General features: G+C 37.1%; 1 pseudogene; it reads left to right on the top strand.

Annotated features, from left to right (window-relative positions):
• Nucleotides 1-20,466, top strand: part of LOC140986625 (callose synthase 3-like) — a 22,589-nt pseudogene extending 2,123 nt beyond the window's left edge.
• Nucleotides 20,467-21,035: the final 569 nt, after the last annotated feature.

Genomic DNA, 21,035 nt, shown 5'->3' on the forward strand with positions numbered 1-21,035 from the left:
TCAAACTTATCAGTGTTCACTAGCTTGGTCAGAAAATCAGCTATGTTGTCCTTCGTATGGATCTTCTGCATATCCACGCTTCCTTCTTCTACTACTTTTCGCACAAAGTGAAATTGGACTCCAATGTGTTTCGTCCTGGAATGAAAAGCTGGATTCCTTGCGATATACAAGGCACTCTGACTGTCACAAAACAAATGAACATTCTCTTGTTTGTGCCCGATCTCCTCCAATAACCTTTTAATCCATATTACCTCCTTGCAAGCTTGAGTAGCTGCCATATATTCTGCCTCCGTTGTAGATAACGCCACAACTGTTTGCAATTTTGAAACCCAGCTTACTGCTCCTCCTGCAAGTATAAACACATAAACAGTAGTAGATTTCCTCTTATCAGGATCATCTGCATAATCTGAATCGACATAGCCCCTGAGTGTAAAATCTGATCCCCCATAACATAACGCAGCATTCGAGGTACCCTTAATGTATCTAAAAATCCTCTTGACAGTGCTCCAATGCTCTCTTCCAGGATTCACCATATACCGACTAACTGCTCCCACTGTTTGAGCAATGTCCGGTCTTGTACAGATCATGGCGAACATCAAACTTCCCACTGCAGATGCATATGGTGCTCGAGACATCTCCATCCTCTCTGCTCCACTGCTAGGACACATCTCAGAGGATAACTTGAAGTTAACAGGAAGAGGGGTCGAAATTGGCTTGCTATCTTGCATGTTGAAGCGTTGCAAGACTTTCTTCAAATAATTTTTTTGGGAAAGCCAAATCTTTCTGTTACTTCTGTCTCGGTGAACTTGCATCCCTAGAATCTTGTTTGCTGGTCCCAAGTCCTTCATATCAAATTCCCTAGCCAACTGTGCCTTCAATCCTTGGACCTGATCTTTGTTGGGACCTGCTACCAACATGTCGTCCACATACAACAGCAAAATGATATAATCATCACCAGACCTCTTGAAATACGTACAAGGGTCTGCACTCAATCTGTTGTATCCAAGGCTCATGATATAGGAATCAAATCTCTTGTACCAACACCTCGGCGCCTGTTTGAGACCGTACAGAGATTTGTTCAACCTGCAAACCAAGTTCTCTTTGCCTTTTTCCGCAAAACCTTCTGGCTGGAGCATATAGATTTCTTCTTCAAGATCTCCATGAAGAAACGCCGTTTTCACATCTAGCTGTTCTAGATGTAGGTCAAACACCGCACACAATGCCAACACCACTCTGACTGTTGTAAGCCGAACCACAGGAGAAAATATCTCATTGAAGTCAATGCCTTCTTTCTAAGCATACCCTTTTACGACCAACCTAGCACGATACCGCTCCACTTGGTTATTGCCATCACGTTTGATCTTATAGCCCCATCTGTTTCCAATGGATTTCCTTCCTCGTGGTAGTGTAACAAGATCCCAAGTTTTATTCTTGTCTAATGCCTCCAACTCTTCTTGCATTGCTATCATCCACAAGGATAAATCCGAGCTTTGAGTAGCCTCGTGGAAACTCGATGGCTCACCATCCTCTGATAATAGACAATATGCAATATTGCTTTCAGTGACATAATCTGAAAGACAACCTGGTGGTCTTCTGTCTCGAGTTGACTGCCTCACATTGGAAGCCTCAGACTCAACTTGTTCTTGTTCTTCGTGCTCTGGTACTGCTTCACAAGAATTTTGACTATCATCCGTCCTATTTTCCACCTGAAATATAGTAGTTTCTGAATTCAGTGTGCCTTTGTCTCCCTTTACTTTATCTTCCTCGAAGATAACATCCCTGCTGATGACAAGCTTGTAAACAGTAGGATCCCACAAGCGAAACCCCTTTACTCCATCAGCATAACCCAAGAAGATACATTTTCTGGATTTCGAATCTAGCTTCGATCTTTCTAGCTCATTGTACAGAACGTACACCGGACTTCCAAATGTATGCAAATGAGAATAATCTGTCGGCTTCCCGGTCCACATCTCCATCGGAGTCTTCAGATCAATCGCCACTGAAGGAGAACGATTGATAATATAACAAGCGGTTTTGACTGCTTCCACCCAAAATAACTTTTCTAGACCTGCAGTCCTCAACATAGCTCTTGTTCTGTCCAACAAGGTTCTGTTCATCCGCTCCGCTACTCCATTCTGTTGAGGTGTGTAAGCCGTCGTAAACTGTCTTTTGATGCCCTCATGTTGACAATATGTATCAAACTCGTCACTGGTATATTCTCCTCCATTGTCAGTCCTCAGACACTTGATTTTCTTTTCTGAATCAAGTTCAACCCGCGTTTTGAAATCTTTGAAGATCTGGAAAACATCTGATTTCTTCTTGATTGGATACACTCAACATCTCCTAGAGAAATCATCAATGAACGAGACAAAGTATCTCGCTCCTCCTAGGGATACAACCGGTGTTTGCCAAACATCCGAATGAATCAGCTCCAACATGCTTTTGCTCCTGGCAGTAGAAGTGCCAAACTTTAATCTGTGTTGTTTACTGGTAACACAGTGCTCACAAAAGGGTAATGACACTTTTGTACGTCATGACAGCAGCTTCCGTTCTGTGTGTTTCTCCCAAAAGTACATACAGATTTGCAGCAATCTTTTCCGCCTTCATAACCACAAGCGCACCCTTCACAAGTTTCATGATCTCATTCTCGATACGAGTTTTGCACCCGATGTCATCCAATTGCCCCAAGGGCAAAAGATTTTTCGTCAGTCCTTTCACATGTCGTACCTCCTGTATGGTTCGAATGGTGCCATCAAACATTTTAATTTTGATAGTACCGACCCCAGCGATTTCCAAGGCATGATCATTTCCCATAAATACAGATCCTCCTGAGATTGGTTCATAATGATCAAACCATTCTCTCCGAGACGTCATGTGCCACGTCGCTCCTGAGTCCATAATCCATGTGTCACAAAATTTGTGCCTGCCTTCTGCAACAGTTGCTGCTTCGCTGAATAATATTTCACCATTACCTGAAGTACTGGCCACATTTCCTTGAAAACTTTTGTCAATACTCGTACACTCTTTCTTGAAGTGCCCTTTACCGCCACATTTGAAGCAGTAAATATTTTTCTTCTTACTTCTTGACTTTGATCTACCTCGTCTTTGGCTCCCACTGGAGTCACGGTCCATGAATCTTCCTCTTATCATCGGTAAAGCCTCTGTCTGCTTCGAGTTACCAACCTATCTTCCTTATTCTTGCGCCGGCTTTCTTCACCGAGAGCCGCAGTTAAGACATCGTCGAATCTTAGAAAGCCCATAAGAATATTGTTGGTAATGTTGATGATAAGTTGATCATATGAATCTGGTAGACTTTGAAGTAAAAGCTCCGCACGTTCATTTTCCCCTATTTTATGCCCCATGGAAGTGAGTTGGGCAAATAGCATATTCAGTGTGTTGATATGGTCGGTCATCGATGAAGATTCCGCCATCCGAAGCGTATAAAGCCTTCTCTTTAGGAAAATCATGTTGTGTAGGGACTTGACCTCGTACATCTTTGTCAGAGTATCCCAGATAACTTTTGCTGTTTTTATCTCAGAGATACTTGACAGTACTTCGTCTGCTATAACCAAGTGTAAATTGGCAACAACATTATCATTCATCTCATTCCACTTTCCATCATTCGTAATCTCCATCGGTCTATCTCCAATAGCCGCCAAGCAATTCTCTTTTCTTAAAACTCCTTGTATCTTTATTTTCCACAGCATAAAATTTCTTCCATTGAACTTTGCTATCTCGTACCTGCCCGCCATTATGTTTACAACAATTTTAGTAGACTGGACAAAATTATCCCGCCTTAAATAAAAAATCTCAAAAAATCTTTTCTGATGTGGAAGATCGGTCTAGGCTGCAACCACAGAGCATACTCAGAATTTTAAGAAATTTTAAACCAAGGCTCTGATACCACTTGTTGGTCCCACCTATAAAATTCTTTGTCGACACTTTCTCCGTTCCGTTCTATCTTTGGATGAACAATTAGCAGTTTTTTTTTCAATAAACGGTAGCACTATAAGTTATGTTTAACAATAAGAAAGATTTAATGGACGGGTACAAGGCCATTGAGTTGAATGAGGATCAAATGAAGGGAGATGTCTCTATGGACGCAATCTCAGGCTGTGGCTGACATGAAGTTCACATAAAACGTGTTTTTTCGAACAGTTATCCCTCTCTTCGAGAAGTTTATATCGATGAAGTTGAAACAACCAATAAAGACAGGTGTAAAAAGGTTAATGACAAAGTGTACTATTCCATTCTAGTGAAGGCAGCTTTGCCAAGGTGAAATGCTTCAGAGCCAGGTCAGAATCTGGACCAGGAAAAAGGTATATAACTGAACTAAAAGTCACCTCCCAAATATGAAATAGATAGTCGGCTAAAAATTTAAGAAAATACTAATGACAAAATGTACTATTTTTTTTGTTCTTTTGACGTAGTTTTTAGTAAACTATTGATATCTTTCCACTTACTGAAATCCATGTTTTGCAGTTTTAAAACAAATTTAAAGTTTCTCCGATTCTATTCGTATTTTGTGGGTTTCCCATTAACAGGTAATCAATCTATAGAATTAAGCTGCAGTGGCCTGCTATCTTGGGTGAGGGAAAGCCTGAAAATCAAATCAGAATCATGCCATTATTTTTACGCGTGGAGAAGGCTTACAAACAATTGATATGAATCAGGCATATATAGAATGCTTTTACTCATTTAGGCTGTTATACTCTTTCTGAGTCCAGAAGCTAATGCCCCAAAATATAGGATAACTACATGGAAGAAGCTCTGAAGATGAGAAATTTGCTTCAAGAATTTCTTAAAAGGCACGATGGTGTGAGATACCCATCAATTCTTGGTTTGAGGGAACATATCTTTACAGGAAGTTGAGGACTTAATGCTCATCAGCTTTTCTTGCTTTACTGTAACTTTAGCATCTTATATTATCTGATGCAGTGTTTCTTCTCTTGCTTGGTTTATGTCAAATCAAGAGACAAGTTACGTCACTATTGGTCAAAGATTGTTGGCCAACCCTCTGAAGTAAGTTTTCCCTTTTTCAACTTCCTCTTTCAGCCAGTAAATGCATTTTTTCATGTATGCACACTTCTAGGTGTCACCAAGAGAAAAATTCTTGATCGTTAATCTGGCTGTACTGCATTTTTTTCCAGTTAATTTTGCTTAGCTCCTGGTGCAAAGTGTGTGTTGGGTTTGGCCCAACTTTCTTCCGGCCCATTACTATGGCCCTTCCCCTTCCAACCCTTTTTTGTGTGTCTGGGCTATAGGGCTTAACTAAGCCTCTCTTTTTTTTATTTAACTGGCTGCCTTAGAACGTTTCTTTACAACAGATTGTGAGCTACCGATTTGAGAGAAGAAAGAGCGTGAGAATTGATAGAAAAAAGATTGCTTCGTGTGCGTCCTCCTTCGGTGACTGAGTGCCTTTGGTGTTCTCTTTGCTTTGTGCTATTCTGTGTGTTTATCTCTCGTTCTGTCACGGGCTAAATCTGTGTGTGTGTACAACCCACTGGCCATCTTAGAAAGTGAGAAAGAAGAGCGTGTGTTGAGGGCACTAATCAGTTTTTCGTTGGGAAACCTTTGTGGTCTTCACCTTGGTTTACTGTGTCTTTGGAAAGGCCAAAATCAGTTCGTCTGAGTCCCGTTTATCCTAACATATTATATTGCATTGTTTCTTGTTGTGGCTAAAAGTTGCTGGTTGGCCAGCTAGTTATAGAAGATTCGACATCACCGATGGGCACTCAACAGTGGTATCAGAGCCTTATCTGTCGTGTCTTCGTTTTTTGGTTCATTGGAATCTGAAATCCTTACTTAGGGTTTCGCTCTGGTAAATTGGCTGCAACCTCTTTTTACTGTTTTCGTAGCGTAACCGCTTGCCGTTGATTTATGTGATGGGATTTGCTGCTGGTAGAACGCTAGGTTTTATATGCTTGTTGTTTACTGTTGTGTTTTCATTTCCGTGGCTAAAAGTTGCTTCCGCTGTGTTCGTTTTGATCTTGTGTGATTTAAATTTTTTCTGTGTGAAAATTTGTTTTTTTTTGTTAACTGTTTTGTCTTTTGAAAATAGCTATGATCGGATATAATCTTGAACTTTTTAATGGAAAAACAGATTTTTCAATATGGCAGCAGAAAATGAAAGGTATTTTGGTACAACAAAGAGTTTTTAAAGCGATAGACTTGTCATATCCTGCTGCTGAAACTCCTGAAAAAATGGCTGAAATGGATGAGTTTGCTTATTCGTCTATAATTCTGAACTTGTCTGACTCTGTGTTAAGAAAAGTTGGTAAACTAAAATCGGCTAAGGAACTATAGGAAAAATTAGAAGAACTTTATACTGAAACTTCGTTGCCCAACAAATTGTTTTTGCTTGAGAAATTTTTCCGGTTCAAACTTGATTTAAACAAGAACATTGATGAAAACCTTGATGTGTTTACCAAATTAGTTCAAGATATTAAGCAAACAGGAGATAAAAATATTGATGATTACACCCCTATTGTTCTTTTAAATGTCATACCTGATTCCTACAGTGATGTTAAATCTGCTATTAAGTATGGTAGGGATCAGGTAAGTTTAGAAATTGTCGTGAACTGCCTGAAAAGTAAAGAGATAGATTTAAAAACCAATAAGGGTGGTAATAATTCTAGTAAGGTTATGTTTGTTAGAGGAAGGTCTAAAAACGGATTTCATAATCAAAAACCTTCAAACAACCACAACCAATCTTCTGTTAAAAATAGAGGTAAAAGTAAGGCAAGGTCCAAACCCAAGAATAGAAAATGCTATAATTGTGGTGAAACTGGTCATTACATTAGAGAGTGTTCTATGCCCAAGCAAAACCAAAAGAAAGATTTCAAAAATCAGCCTAATGACCTTGCTAATATGGCTTCTGGTAGTGAAAACATGGGTGATGTTTTTATTGTGACTGAGGTATGTGATATGTCTGTGGTGAATTCTGTGCATTCAAGTTCTTTGTGTGAGAATGAATGGCTAGCTGATTCTGCGTGCACCTTCCACATGTCCCCATTTAAAAATCTATTTTCTAATTATAAAGAAGTGAAGCATGGGTCTGTTTCTATGAAAAATGAAAAATTGTGTCAAGTTGCTGGTCTTGGTGATGTATCGCTGAAATTTGATTCTGGTTATGTGTTAACTTTGAAAAATGTGAGGCATGTTCTCGATTTATGTCATAATTTGATTTCCTGTGCTGCATTAGAAGATGATGGTTTACAGGGTAGATAGGGAAATGGGGTTATGAAAATTATGAAAGGTTCATTAGTGGTTTTCAAAGCTTCCAAAAAGAGAAACTTGTATGTTTGTCATGCTGAATGTGAATCTTGTGTGCAAAATTCTATGAATGTTGTCTTAAGTGACAAAACTGATTTGTGGCACAAAAGATTAGGTCACATGAGTTCTAAAGGTCTTGAAATTTTGCGCAAAGATGGTTATTTTGGTAGTGATAAATTGTCTTGTATGCCATTTTGTGATTCTTGTGTTCTTGGTAAACAGTCCAGAGTTATGTTTCCAAATTCCCCTATTCCCAAACACTCTGTCACTTCTGAAATACATGAGTATTTGCATGCTGATGTGTGGGGTCCTGCTAGTGTGCCAACGCATGGTGGAAGTCAGTATTTTCTATCTATTATTGATGATTTTACAAGAAAAGTTTGGGTGTTTTTAATTAAAAACAAATCTGATGTGTTTGAGAAGTTTAAAAACTGGAAAAACTTGATTGAAAATCAAACAGGTAAGAAAATTAAAATTCTAAGAACTTATAATGGTCTTGAATTTTGTAATCGATTGTTTGACAAGTTATGTGTTGAATCTGGTATTCAAAGACATAGGACAGTCCCTTATACGCCTCAGCAAAATGGTGTAGCTGAGCGTATGAATAGAACTTTACTTGAAAGGGTGAGGTGTATGCTTGCAAGTTCTGGTCTTTCAAAAAAGTTCTGGGGTGAAGCTGTTTGTACTACTGCTTATTTGATAAATAGGTCTCCTTCTGTGCCTTTGAATGGTAAGTGTCTAGAATCTGTGTGGTCTGGTACGCAAATTAATTTTTCAAACTTGAAAGTTTTTTGTTTTTTTGCTTTTGTGCATCAGAAAAATGACAAACTTGAACCTAGGTCTGTGAAATGAGTTTTTCTTGGCTATCCTGATGGGGTTAAGGGTTATAGATTGTGGTTAAGGGACCAACTTGGTTTTAAAGTGTTAATCAGTAGGGATGTTGTTTTCAATGAGTTTGAATTTCCCTGTTTATCTGTTCCTCTACCTATTCCTGAACCTGCCACTGCTCCAAACAAGGTGGAGCATTTACTTGGTCCAATTCATGATTCTGAAAATCTGTATGAAACTGTTTTTGATAATCAAGTTGATGCTGATGTGCATGAAGAAATTGCTGAAAATATGCCTGAAACTGATCTTAGTGATTTGAATGATTATCAATTGGCTAGGGATAGATCTAAAAGAAATATTAGGCAGCCACAACGTTTTGATGATTTTAATATGACTTCTCATGCATTTAGTGTGTTTGAGTCAATTGATAATGTTGAACCTAATTCATATGAAGAAACTTTAAAATCTGAAAACTCTGTGCAATGGTTAAATGCGATGAATGAAGAAATTAATTCACTGCATGTTAATAACACTTGGATTTTTGTACCTAAACTTGAAAATTGTTCTGTTGTGGACTGTAAGTGGTTATTTAAGGTCAAGAATGAATGTGGATCTGTCAGATTTAAAGCTAGGTTAGTGGCTAAGGGCTTTACTCAGAAGGAAGTGATAGACTATACTGAAATATTTGCTCCTGTTGTAAAGTTTACTACTCTGAGAATTATGCTTGCCCTTGTTGCTCAGTTTAATTGGGAGTTGAAACAATTAGATGTTAAAACTGCTTTTTTACATGCTGAACTTGATGAAATTTTTTTTATGAGGCAACTTGATGGTTTTGTTGATTCTAAGCATCCTGATCATGTTTGTTTGCTAAAGAAATATTTGTATGGATTGAAGCAATCCCCTAGGCAATGGAACAAAAAGTTAGATGAATGCATGCTCGCTATGGATTTTACTAGAAGTAATTATGATCATTGCTTGTATTTCAAACACAATGCTAAAGTCCCTGTTTTCTTGCTTATCTATGTGGATGATATGCTATTGGTTAGTTCTTGTGTGAAAACTATTGATCATGTCAAAAATTGCTTGAGTGCTAAATTTGATATGAAATTCCTAGGAGATGCTAAACGTATTCTTGGCATGAACATTTATAGGGATAGAAAACGTTCTGTCATTTTGTTGAATCAGGATACATATGTTAAGAAAGTTTTGAGTAAATTTTCCATGTCGAATGCAAAACAAGTCAATGTACCTTTAGCTGGTAATTTTGTTCTAAGTAAAGAGCAATCCCCTAAAACTGATTTTGATGTTAAAAACATAAAGAATGTGCCATATTCAAATGCTATAGGTTCTGTCATGTATTTAATGGTTAGCACGAGGCCTTATATTGCATATTCTGTGAGTTATTTGAGTCGGTATATGTCTAATCCTGGTGTTTACTATTGGCAAGCTGTCAAATGGCTTTTGAGATATCTGAATGGCTCTGTGAAGCATGGTTTAAAATTTTCAAAATCTGATGTTGGTATTAAATTGGTTGGATATGTGGATTCTAATTATGCAAATGATAGGGACAATAGAAAATCAACAACTTCTTATGTGTTTACATTGTGTGGTGCTTGTATCAGCTGAAAATCTCAATTACAACACATTGTTGCTCTTTCAACCACTGAATCTGAGTATGTTGCTGTCATTGAAGCTTTAAAAGAAGCCATTTGGTTTAAAGGTCTTATTTCTGAAATTGGTTTTCTTGAATGTGAAGTTGTAGTATTTTCTGATAGCCAGTCTGGTATACAACTGTGTAAGAATCCTGTTTTTCATGATAGAACTAAACATATTGATGTTAGATTCCACTACATTCGTGATGTGGTTGCAAAAGGCATAGTCTATCTTGAAAAAATTCCTTCTCAATTTAATCATGCTGATATGGGAACTAAGTGTTTATCAGCTGAAAAATTTATATCTTGTCTAAAACTTTTAAACTTTGATACTTCTGATTGTTGTGTTCTGTTTTTGTTCTGCAATGTAGCTTACTTAATGTTTGTTACATATTGGTACTTGTACTAACTTTGTGTTTTCTGCAAGTAGGGCAATGATGATGGCTGTAGGTGACTCTCCTGACCAGTTGAACCGTTGTTGGGCCAAAAGGTGGAGAAATTTTGGGTTTGACCCAACTTTCTTCCGGCCCATTACCATGGCCCTTCCCCTTCCAACCCTTCTTTGTGTGTATGGGTTATAGGGCTTAACTAAACCTCTCTTTCCTTTATTTAAATGGCCGCCTTAGAATGTTTCTTTACAACACATTGTGAGCTACCAATTTTAGAGAAGAGAGAGCGTGAGACTTGATAGAAAAAAGGTTGCTTCGTGTGCGTCCTCCTTCAGTGACTGAGTGTCTTTGGTGTTCTCTTTGCTTTGTGCTATTCTGTGCGTTTCTCTCTCGTTCTGTCACGGGCTAAATCTGTGTATGTGTACAACCCGCTGGCCATCTTAGAAAGTGAGAAAGAAGAGCGTGTGTTGAGGGCACTAATCAGTTTTTCGTTAGGAAACCTTTTTGGTCTTCGCCTTGGTTTACTGCGTCTTTGGAGAGGCCAAAATCAGTTTGTCTAAGCCCCGTTTTATCCTAACATATTATATTGCATTGTTTCTTGTTGTGGCTAAAAGTTGCAGGTTGGCCAGCCAGTTATAGAAGATAGGACATCACCGATGGGCACTCAATAGTGTGAACACGACTAAGCCATGGTATGAGGCAGTCTGACTCAAGGGTGTTCAAACTTCGGATAAAATCGAAAAAATCGAAAATCCAAACCAGAAAAACCTAACACTGAATCGAACCGAAAATCGAATTTTATAATTCGGATATAAATGTTAAAACCGAAATTTATTTGGTTCAGTTTCGGATTATATATGTCAAAACCGAACCGCCCGAAAAAACCGAAATTTCATTAAATTAATAATTTTATTTTTATTATATATTTTTTGAGATAATATCAGTGAATGATAAATTATTTTGAATAATATTTAGTTGATTGTTGTTTATTTAATTCATTTAGATTTTATATTTAAATGTTTTACTAAGAAATCATATAAAAATATATCATATTATATTTTACAATATATTTATCTTATTAATTTAAATAATTATATCAAAACCGAAATAACCGAACCATTTCGTTAGAAAATCGAACCGAACCGAAGAAAAATAGTTCGGATATCGGATTATATATTTGTGAAACCGAAAGCAGAAAAAACCGAAATAAAAAATCGAAAACCGAACCGACCGATGAACACCCTAGACTGGCTACATTTTGATTGTTTTGTGTGTTATTTATGAGCGAAATAGTGAATATTGGGTTGACAAACAAATAATGACGTCTTTTGGATTTAGGGGGCACCAAAAGGACCTGATTAATTTAAATTTGGCATTAATTATTTATTACTATAAAAGTTACCATTAAGCTGAAGCTCATTAAAGCCGATTCAGGTTATTGTAACTGATGAACTTTTGTGTCACTTCCAATTTTTTCCTCCACCAAAGTGTCGATATGTTCCTCTAATTTCATTTGTTTTGAACTCGCCTCCTCTTAAGTTCTTTTCATGCTTCTTGTTCTTTCTTGGTTAAACTTCTTGATGGAGTGGGTAGGGATTGTACTCACGAGTGGCTAAAAATAGTCTATTATCTATTATTTATTATAAAAGTGTGAGTTTTTATTGTTTTTTATCTTATATTTGTTTTTTGATCCTCTTTCTTCATTTTTTGGTTGGACAATTTAATTACATAATTACATCTCGAGTCTCGGAGTTCGATCTTTTTTATCATATTTGTTGCTTTGGAGACTTGGAAGGTTTCCGACTTCGATTATGTTAAAAAAAAACAATCAGATTTAAATATGCATAGTTTCAATTTATAATTTTAACTTAAATAAACTTTTGTTGACAATTATCATTATTTTCATTCTCATCTGAAGGTGTTGAGTTTTTTTGAGTCAAATTAGTTAATATACTTCGATTTCAAAAAACACAATCAAAATTGACGAAATCATATTGTTTTAATCTAATGTATATTGCTTTGATTGACCTTTGTATAACTAATATGTATTCTTCATTTTTATTCATTTACTTTTTATTTGTTGAGTACATAGATTTTTATGTTAATAATGATAGATATTTCTTCATTTTTTATTCATCTACTTTTTATTTGTTGAGTACATAGATTTTTATTTTAATAATGAAACATGTATTTTTTTTTGTACCAAAATTGAATCAGGTTGTTGCATTCGCATGCATTAGATTTTGTCATATTTCTCATAAACAATAAATTTATCCTTAATATATATGACTTCCAGTTATTTTATTTTGTGTATTTTGTTAAAATGTTAAAGAATTGAATATCTAATATTGTCATTTAGATTCGAGTCAATTTAAATATAATGTCATTTAAATTTAAAATTATTCAAGATAAATTATTTATCACAAAATTTTCAATTTTCATAGTTCTTCGATTATAATGATTTATATTATTTGATTCACAATATTTTTAATTAACACACTTAATTAGCAGCAAACTTTTTTAAAATCATATTTTAATTCTATTCGGATATGTGATATTTTATTGACAAAAATTTGTATGGTTTTTTTATGCAACTAATGCATGTTCTTCTTCTTATTATTCTTATAACGTAGATATATTCGATCATGTTATTTTCATTTTATTATAATTTCATATGATGATTCAGATAATTTGAATCGGGTTTTTTTGTTAATCAATACAGATTTCTCAACGTGATATTGTATTTTTCTCTTCATTTTTTCCCGAACAATTAAACTTTATATAAGATGTGTTCAAATTGTTTTTCCCCGAGATTGGATATGTAAAATTGTTTAATTTATTTTCAACAAGCATTGTGTTAAGTTGATATTATTTAAAGAAATTAGACATCTTATGATTTCTCTCTGTCTTAATTTTTTTAGATTTCAAATCAGAATTTTTCTATTTCATTCAAATAGAAATGTATATATCATGATTATTCTTTGTAATTATTAAGCAATTATACGTTGGAGTGAAATATTGAGTTGTCAATTGATAAATTTTTTAATATCATTCATTCAAAGAATTTTCAATCAATAGATTTTTTTAATTGTCAGACGAATCTCTTATTTGAGTCATCCATGAAAAAGTACTATTTTTTATGCTAAGAGTATTACTTTTTATTGTAAATATCGGTAGGGTTGACTCGTCTCACAGATAAAGATTCGTGAGACCGTATTACAAGACACTTACTCGTGTTTATTCATTGACTAGTAAATTTCTTTCCCTTACAATTGCAATCTTGCACAAAAATTCTCGGTCAAAAAGGTTAGGATTATTCTCCAATTTATTTCCTTTGCCATATCAAGATTTGCCGATATTGAAGGATACTTGTTTCACAATCTTAGACTTATTTCCTTTCATCGTTGATTCATGCCTGGAGGAGAAGGGAGCAAATGATTGGACCATACTTCTTCAACTTGCTAAAATATTAAATAATCCATGGCTCCTTTCAGTTGTTTCATGCTTCTTTCTTATTTCTTATCTCCACTTCTCTGCACATACATGGCCTCAACGCCTAGCAAAACACAAGTTCGTTTTCCTCATTTCTTCACATTCTTTCACTCCATTTCACGATTGTTCACCTTGGTGTTCCAGCAACAAATTTTTGAAATAATCAAAGTTCTTCACGCAGCTCATTGTACCAAGTTGTGATCTTTTTCTTCTTTCATTAAGGTGTTGATGCAGACGTGCCAAACATACCCGAATCCATATCTTTTTCTGTCGTTTTAACTCAATTTCTCCACTTTCGTCAATCAAAAAATATGATTAGGAACTATAAAATCAATATAAACAATTAAAATTCACCTGATCACAATAAATCGGTTCAAATAAATATGTTGAAATATAAACTCATCACTTCTCTACTTTGAATTAATTTTTTATACAGGGTTCGGGTCCACTACGGTCATCCTGATGTTTTTGATAGGCTATTTCACCTTATTAGAGGTGGGGTCAGCAAAGACTCCAAGATTATTAACCTGAGTGAGGATATCATTCAGCAAAGCCTCCAAGATTCTAGTGGTAATTTGTGACGGTTTTGTGTTTATTATGCAGATTACTGTGCTCACTGTGTATGTTTTTCTGTATGGCCGCCTTTATCTTGTTCTAGTGGACTTGAAAAAGGGCTAAGTAACTTGCCTTCAATTCGAGACTATAAACCTCTTCAAGTTGCTCTCGCCTCTCAGTCATTTGTGCAAATTGGATTTCTCATGGCTCTCCCCATGATGGTGGAAATTGGCTTGGAAAAGGGTTTTTGAACTGCACTAAGTGAGTTCATTCTGATGCAGTTACAGCTGGCACCAGTTTTTTTCACATTTTCTCTTGGGACGAAGACCAATTATTATGTAAGGACATTACTGTTAGGTAATTACACCCCCGAAGCGATGCCGACCACGATGATAATATAGTACCCAAATTGCGGAATAAAATAACCAAAAGAACACAAAGATTTACGTGGTTCACCCAACATAGGCTACGTCCACGGAGCACTGCAACTTTTATAACTGGAAGAATTATTACAACAAGTGTATACACCAATACACTCAATATTTCTCACACTCCCACCCTGCGTATACCGAGAAAATAATTTTTCTAACTCACACAAGAGAATTCTCGCACTCAAGAAAAAAATACACTCTTTTTTCTATGCACTCTCTTTTTATCAAAGCTAAAAAAGCTTTTGATTTTGGGATATAATAACTGAAGGAATTGAGCTCTATTTATAACTAATTCACTTGTTCAGTTTTAATAAAAATTCGATGTGGGATGAGTTTGTATTATTATTTAATTTAATGTGGGCCCCACCTCATAATAACTCACCTAACAATTCTCCCACTTGAAGACTTGATTTCAATCCTGTCTTCACACCATCATTGCAGCAGCTCATATATCTCCATTTATACCTGCAGTCCAACTGAAGTTGAACACAACTTCAGTTTGTCCATGGTTACCGTCTTCGTGCGCATATCGGCTGGATTTTTACTTCCAGGAATCTTCTCCAACATCAAGACTCCATCTTCCAGCACTGATCTGATAAAATGGTACCTAACCTGTATATGCTTTGTCCTAGCATGATAAACAGGATTTTTTGCTACATGAATAGCACTTTGACTGTCACAGTATAATGTGCTATCTTCAAGCTTCTGACCCAATTCCTCCAGAAAGGATTTCAACCATATCATCTCCTTGCTAGCTTCTGTAACTGCAACATACTCAGCCTCAGTAGTCGAAAGCGCAACAATCTTTTGCAGCTTAGACACCCAGCTTACAACTGTTCCACCTAATGTGAACACATATCCAGTAGTATTTTTCCTGCCATCCAGGTCACCACCCATATCCGCATCGACAAAATCCTGTAAGCCAAATTTTGATCTCCTGAAGCATAAAGAACAACTAGCAGTACCTTTCAAATACCTGAGAATCGACTTAACTGCTTCCCAGTGTTGCTTTCCTGGATTACTCATAAACCTGCTCACAACTCCCACTGCATGTGCTATGTCTGGTCTTGTGCACACCATTGCATACATGAGGCTTCCGACAGCAGAAGCATAAGGAACCTTATTCATAGAAGCCTGCTCCTGCTCCGTCGATGGTGATTGTGCTTTGGTTAGTTTGAAATGACTAGCCAAGTACTCACAGATTTTGCTTCATCCATATTAAATCTGCTAACCACCTTTTTCACGTACTCTTCTTGAGATAACTTCAAGAATCCATTCACCTGGTCTCTAAAGATCCTCATTCCAACGATTTGTTTTGCAGCACCCAAATCCTTCATGGCAAATTCCTTTGATAAATCTTTCTTGAGTTTATCAATTTCTTCCAGACAAGCTCCAGCTATCAGCATATCATCTACATATAGCAGTAGTATGATATAAGAACCGTCAAACTTTTTTACATAACAGCAGTGATTAGCTTGACACCTTAAGAAACCAATTTCACTCATGAATCTATCAAACTTCTTGTACCACTGTCTTGGAGCTTGTTTGAGACCGTACAAGCTCTTCTGAAGTTTGCATAACATTCTCTCTTTTCCCCGTACTTCAAAGCCCTGTGGCTACTTCATATAAATTTCTTCATCTAGGTCACCGTGAAGAAACGCAGTCTTTACATCCAACTGCTCCAAATGTAAGTCTTCCTTCGCCACTAGTCCAAGTACAGTCCTGATAGTGGTTAATTTAACCACCGGAGAGAAAATCTGGGTGTAATAAATTCTTTCCCGTTGTTGGAAGCCTTTTACAACAAGTCTTGCCTTGTACCACTTGCTACCATCATGCTCTTCTTTTAACCGGTTATGTAACGCCTTCTTGCCTTGCCGAAGTTCTGTCAACTCCCACGTCTGATTGGATGACAGTGAATCCATCTCATCTTCCATGGCCAACTCCCACTTGGTTGAATCATCATTTTGCATTGCCTCTTCATAAGTCTCCGGTTCACCTTTGTCTGTCAGCAAAATATAGTGAAGTGCAGGGGAGTATCTATCAGGTGGTCTAATGGTTCTCAAAGATCTCCTGAGTTCAATCACCGGAGTTTGTGGGTCATCATCTTGTGCAGTTTCTTCTTCATCTTCCTGGTTACTGGTTTTCGATTCATTCACAGGAATGTTTGTCAATGGCACTTCATCAGTCTTCTCGACTTCAGGACATTCATCTCCAGCTCCAATGTCTGACTTGTCCTTGTACAGAAGTTTCTCATTAAAGATTACATCCCTGCTCCGAATGATCTTCCGATTTTGGTCATCCCAGAAACGATAACCAAACTCATTATCTCCATAACCAATAAAGAAGCACTTCTTTGATTTCGGATCAAGTTTTGTTCTGCTTGCTGAATCAATATGAACATAGGATAGACATCCAAACACTTTCAAGAAAGAAAGGTTTACTTCTTTGCCGCTCCAAACCTCTTCGGGTATTTTGTAGTCCAGTGGTACCGAAGGTCCTCTGTTGATCAGATATGCTGCAGTGTTAACAGCATCAGCCCAGAATGATTTTGGCAATCCAGAATGCAATCTCATGCTCCTTGCGCGTTCATTCAAGGTCCTGTTCATCCTTTCAGCTACACCATTCTGTTGAGGTGTACCAGGAATGGTTTTCTCCATCTTGATCCCGTTCTGTGCACAATATTTCTTGAACTCATCATCTTCATATTCTCCACCATTGTCAGACCGTAAGCACTTCACCTTCAAGTTGGTCTCATTTTCCACCATGGCTTTCCACCTTTTATAGGTCTCGTGAACATCAGATTTATTTTTCAGAAAATAAACCCAAACTTTTCTACTCGAATCGTCAATTAATGTGACATAGTATCTCGAGCCTCCAAGGGATGTCACAGGAGATGGTCCCCATATATCAGTATGAACCAGCTCCAACTTTGCTGCTTTCGGTTCTCTACCGCCTTTTGAAAAGCTCACCTTCTTCTGCTTTCCAAAGATACAGCTTTCACATAGTTGGTGTTCAACAGTCTTTAATTCTGGTAGCTTTCCTTTTGACACCAACATCTTCATTCCCTTCTCACTCATGTGTACAAGTCTATAATGCCATAGACTTGAATTGGCTCCAGCATCCACAGCTGCTAATGTGTCTCTGCAACTGGAAGTCATATACAATGTTCCAGTTTTCTTTCCTCGAGCAACAATCATGGCTCCTTTGTTCACTTTCCAGGAACCATCACCGAAGGTCACATTGTGGCCTTCATCATCGAGCTGTCCCACCGAGATCAGATTGCGTGTCAAATTTGGTACATGTCTGACTTTGTTGATTTTCCAGACAGATCCATTTGACATCTTCATCCGTACATCACCCATACCAACAATTTCCAAGGGTTTTCCATCAGCCAGGAAAACTTTTCCGTAATCGCCAGCGATGTAATTATCAAATACATCGCGATCACCAGTGGTATGAAACGAAGCTCCCGAGTCCATAACCCAAGAATCAACAGGGCTTTCCATGGATAATAGCAGAGCATCATGTACTTCATCAGTGACAGCATTGGCATTATTTTTCATTGATCTGCAGTTCTTTTTCAGGTGACCAGTCTCACCACAGCTCCAGCACTTCATATTCTTTTCAGAGATGTTTTTGTCTTTTCCATTTCTTGACTTGGATCTACCGCGCCATCGGTTGGAACTCCTTTCACCACTCCTGCCTCTTCCTCTGTTATCAAGATTTAGAGCAGATCTCGATGATGTTGCTTCACCCGAGTATTTCCTGCGAACTTCTTCAGCAAGGATTTGATCTCTAACATCATTGAGTTGTAGTTTCCCTTTTCCAACAGAGTTGCTAACCGCTTCCCGCATCGGTTCCCAATTGTCTGGTAAAGACGCTAGAAGAATAAGTGCCCTAATCTCATCATCAAATTTGATGTCCCCTGATGTCAGCTGGGAGACAATCGTGTTGAATTCATTTATGTGTTTTGCCACCGAAGCACCTTCTCCCATCTTCAAGTTGAATAACTTCTTCATGAGATGTACTTTGTTGTTTGCCGATGGCTTCTCGTACATGTCTGATAGAATGGTCATCATCTCCTCCGTGGTTTTGGTCTCCGCCACGTTATGTGCCACGTTCTTTGTTAGGGTCAATCATATGACACCTAAAACCTGTCGGTCAATTAGCTCTCAATCATCATCCTCCATCTTTTCCGGTTTCTTTCCTGATAGAGGTTGATGCAGCTTCTTACTGTACAGATAATCTCTTATCTGTAACCGCCAGAACGAAAAATCTGTTCCGTCGAACTTGTTGATTCCTGGTCCCGATCCATCCTCTCCGGCCATCACTTCTCTAGCCTTAGCAAAAAATCTAAAAAATCTTTTCTGATGTGGAAGATCAGACAAAGCTGCAACCACAGAGCATACTCAGAATTCTTAAGAATTTTCACAACAAGGCTCTGATACCAGTTGTTGGGTAATTACACCCCCGAAGCGATGCCGACCACGATGATAATATAGTACCCAAATATTACTTCATGGTGGTGCAAAATATAGGCCCACAGGTCGTGGATTTGTGGTGTTCCATGCAAAATTTGCTGATAATTATCGACTCTACTCTCGTAGACACTTTGTCAAGGGGCTCAAGCTAATGATTCTGCTTCTTGTTTATCAAATTTTTGGCCAGACTTACAGAGGTGCTGTTGCATATATCTTAATCACTGTATCTATGTGGTTTATGGTGGGCACTTGGCCTTTTGCCCCCTTCCTCTTCAATCCTTCGGGGTTTGAATAGCAAAAGATAGTTGATGACTGGACTGATTGGAACAAGTGGATTAGTAACAGAGGAGGTATTGGTGTTCCTCAAGAGAAAAGTTGGGAATCATGGTGGGAGGAAGAACAAGACCATCTTCATCATTCTGGAAAACGTGGCATTGTTGCTGAGATTATATTATCCTTGTGGTTTTTTATTTATCAGTATGGACTAGTTTATCACTTGCACATCACCAAGAACACGAAAAAGCATATTGGTGTGGTGACTTGAAATTCTTTCACGACCTCTAACTTCCTCCTTTGATTTTGTGAAGGTAGTCTTTTAGAAATTTTAATACATGTATCTCCATTTTCCAGGTGTATGGCATGTCATGGCTTGTGATCTTCCTAATTCTTTTTGTCATGAAGGTGAGGAATATACTATCCGATGATAGAATTCATATTTCTGGTGCACCTTCACAATATCTTATACTGATTAAAATTTCAAGTTTTATGTAATTTCCCTTAAACTGGATAGATTTTTTTAAAAAAATGGTTATTTCATATTAGAGTTTCCATTAAAGTGTAGTGAGCATTTTAACAGCTTCCAATGGATTTTTTTGGTTCACATACAGATTTTTAAACCAACTGAAATGGTAGATATTGAAGTTTCAAAAAAAATGTAGGTATTGTTATGCGTAATTTTTACAACATATTTTTTTTGTTTTTTAGACAATAAATATTGGACGGAGGAAATTCAATGCAAACTTTCAACTCGTTTTCCGGCTTATCAGAAAATTTACCAATGTTATTGTATGTTTTACCAGATTGCTCAAGCATGCAAACCAGTTGTTCAAAGAGCTGGATTCTGGGGGGTCAGTTAGAACACTCGCCCGTGTCTATGCAATATTGACGGGTTTGCTTTTATTCACACCGGTGGCCTTTCTTGCATGATTTCCCTTCGTATCAGAATTCCAAACTCGAATGTTATTCAACCAAGCATTCAGTCGAGGCCTTCAGATTTCTCGGATTCTCAGAGGCACAGGAAAGACAGGTCTTCAAGGAACAAGGAGTAGCATGTCAGATGCAGGAGTAAGGTTATCATTCTACTCAAATTTGCTACAGAAAAAAAAAAAAAAAATTCTTGTGAAGGCAACAATATTCATTAATCTTGTAGTTGGTTATCCCAATACACTTGGGGGCTGCAGCGGGGCTCATTTTCGGGATAGTGTAACCTATTGTTCAAGAAAAGAAGAAATATTATTAGTCTTCGTCCTTGTCAATTATTCAAGTTTCTTGATTTGATTTAACTTTTAATGAAAGGCTCAAGTTTTACCACAATTTGATTGAAATCTTATTTTACCTTTAGTAATATAACCTCTCGTTAGTCTTATCAACAAGCGAAGAATATAAAATAAAATATGTACTGTAGACATGATTTATTCGATCTTACCCGTGCAGACAACCTGAACGGACGAAGATCTTGACATGTGTCATTTTTGACACATCAAGATCTTGGTCGAACTCAAAACCCAAACTTCAAGCAAGATCTTAACATGTGTCAAAATATTGCATAAGTTAAGATCCTAGTTTGTGTCTGTATAAGTACTGCCTGCATGGATAAGATCTAATTTTTCCTTAGTCATGGGTATAATATATTTTTATTACAGCTCACAAGAA

Source organism: Primulina huaijiensis, chromosome 10 (genome assembly GCF_012295235.1).
Source record: "Primulina huaijiensis isolate GDHJ02 chromosome 10, ASM1229523v2, whole genome shotgun sequence".
NCBI classification, from domain to species: domain Eukaryota; kingdom Viridiplantae; phylum Streptophyta; class Magnoliopsida; order Lamiales; family Gesneriaceae; genus Primulina; species Primulina huaijiensis.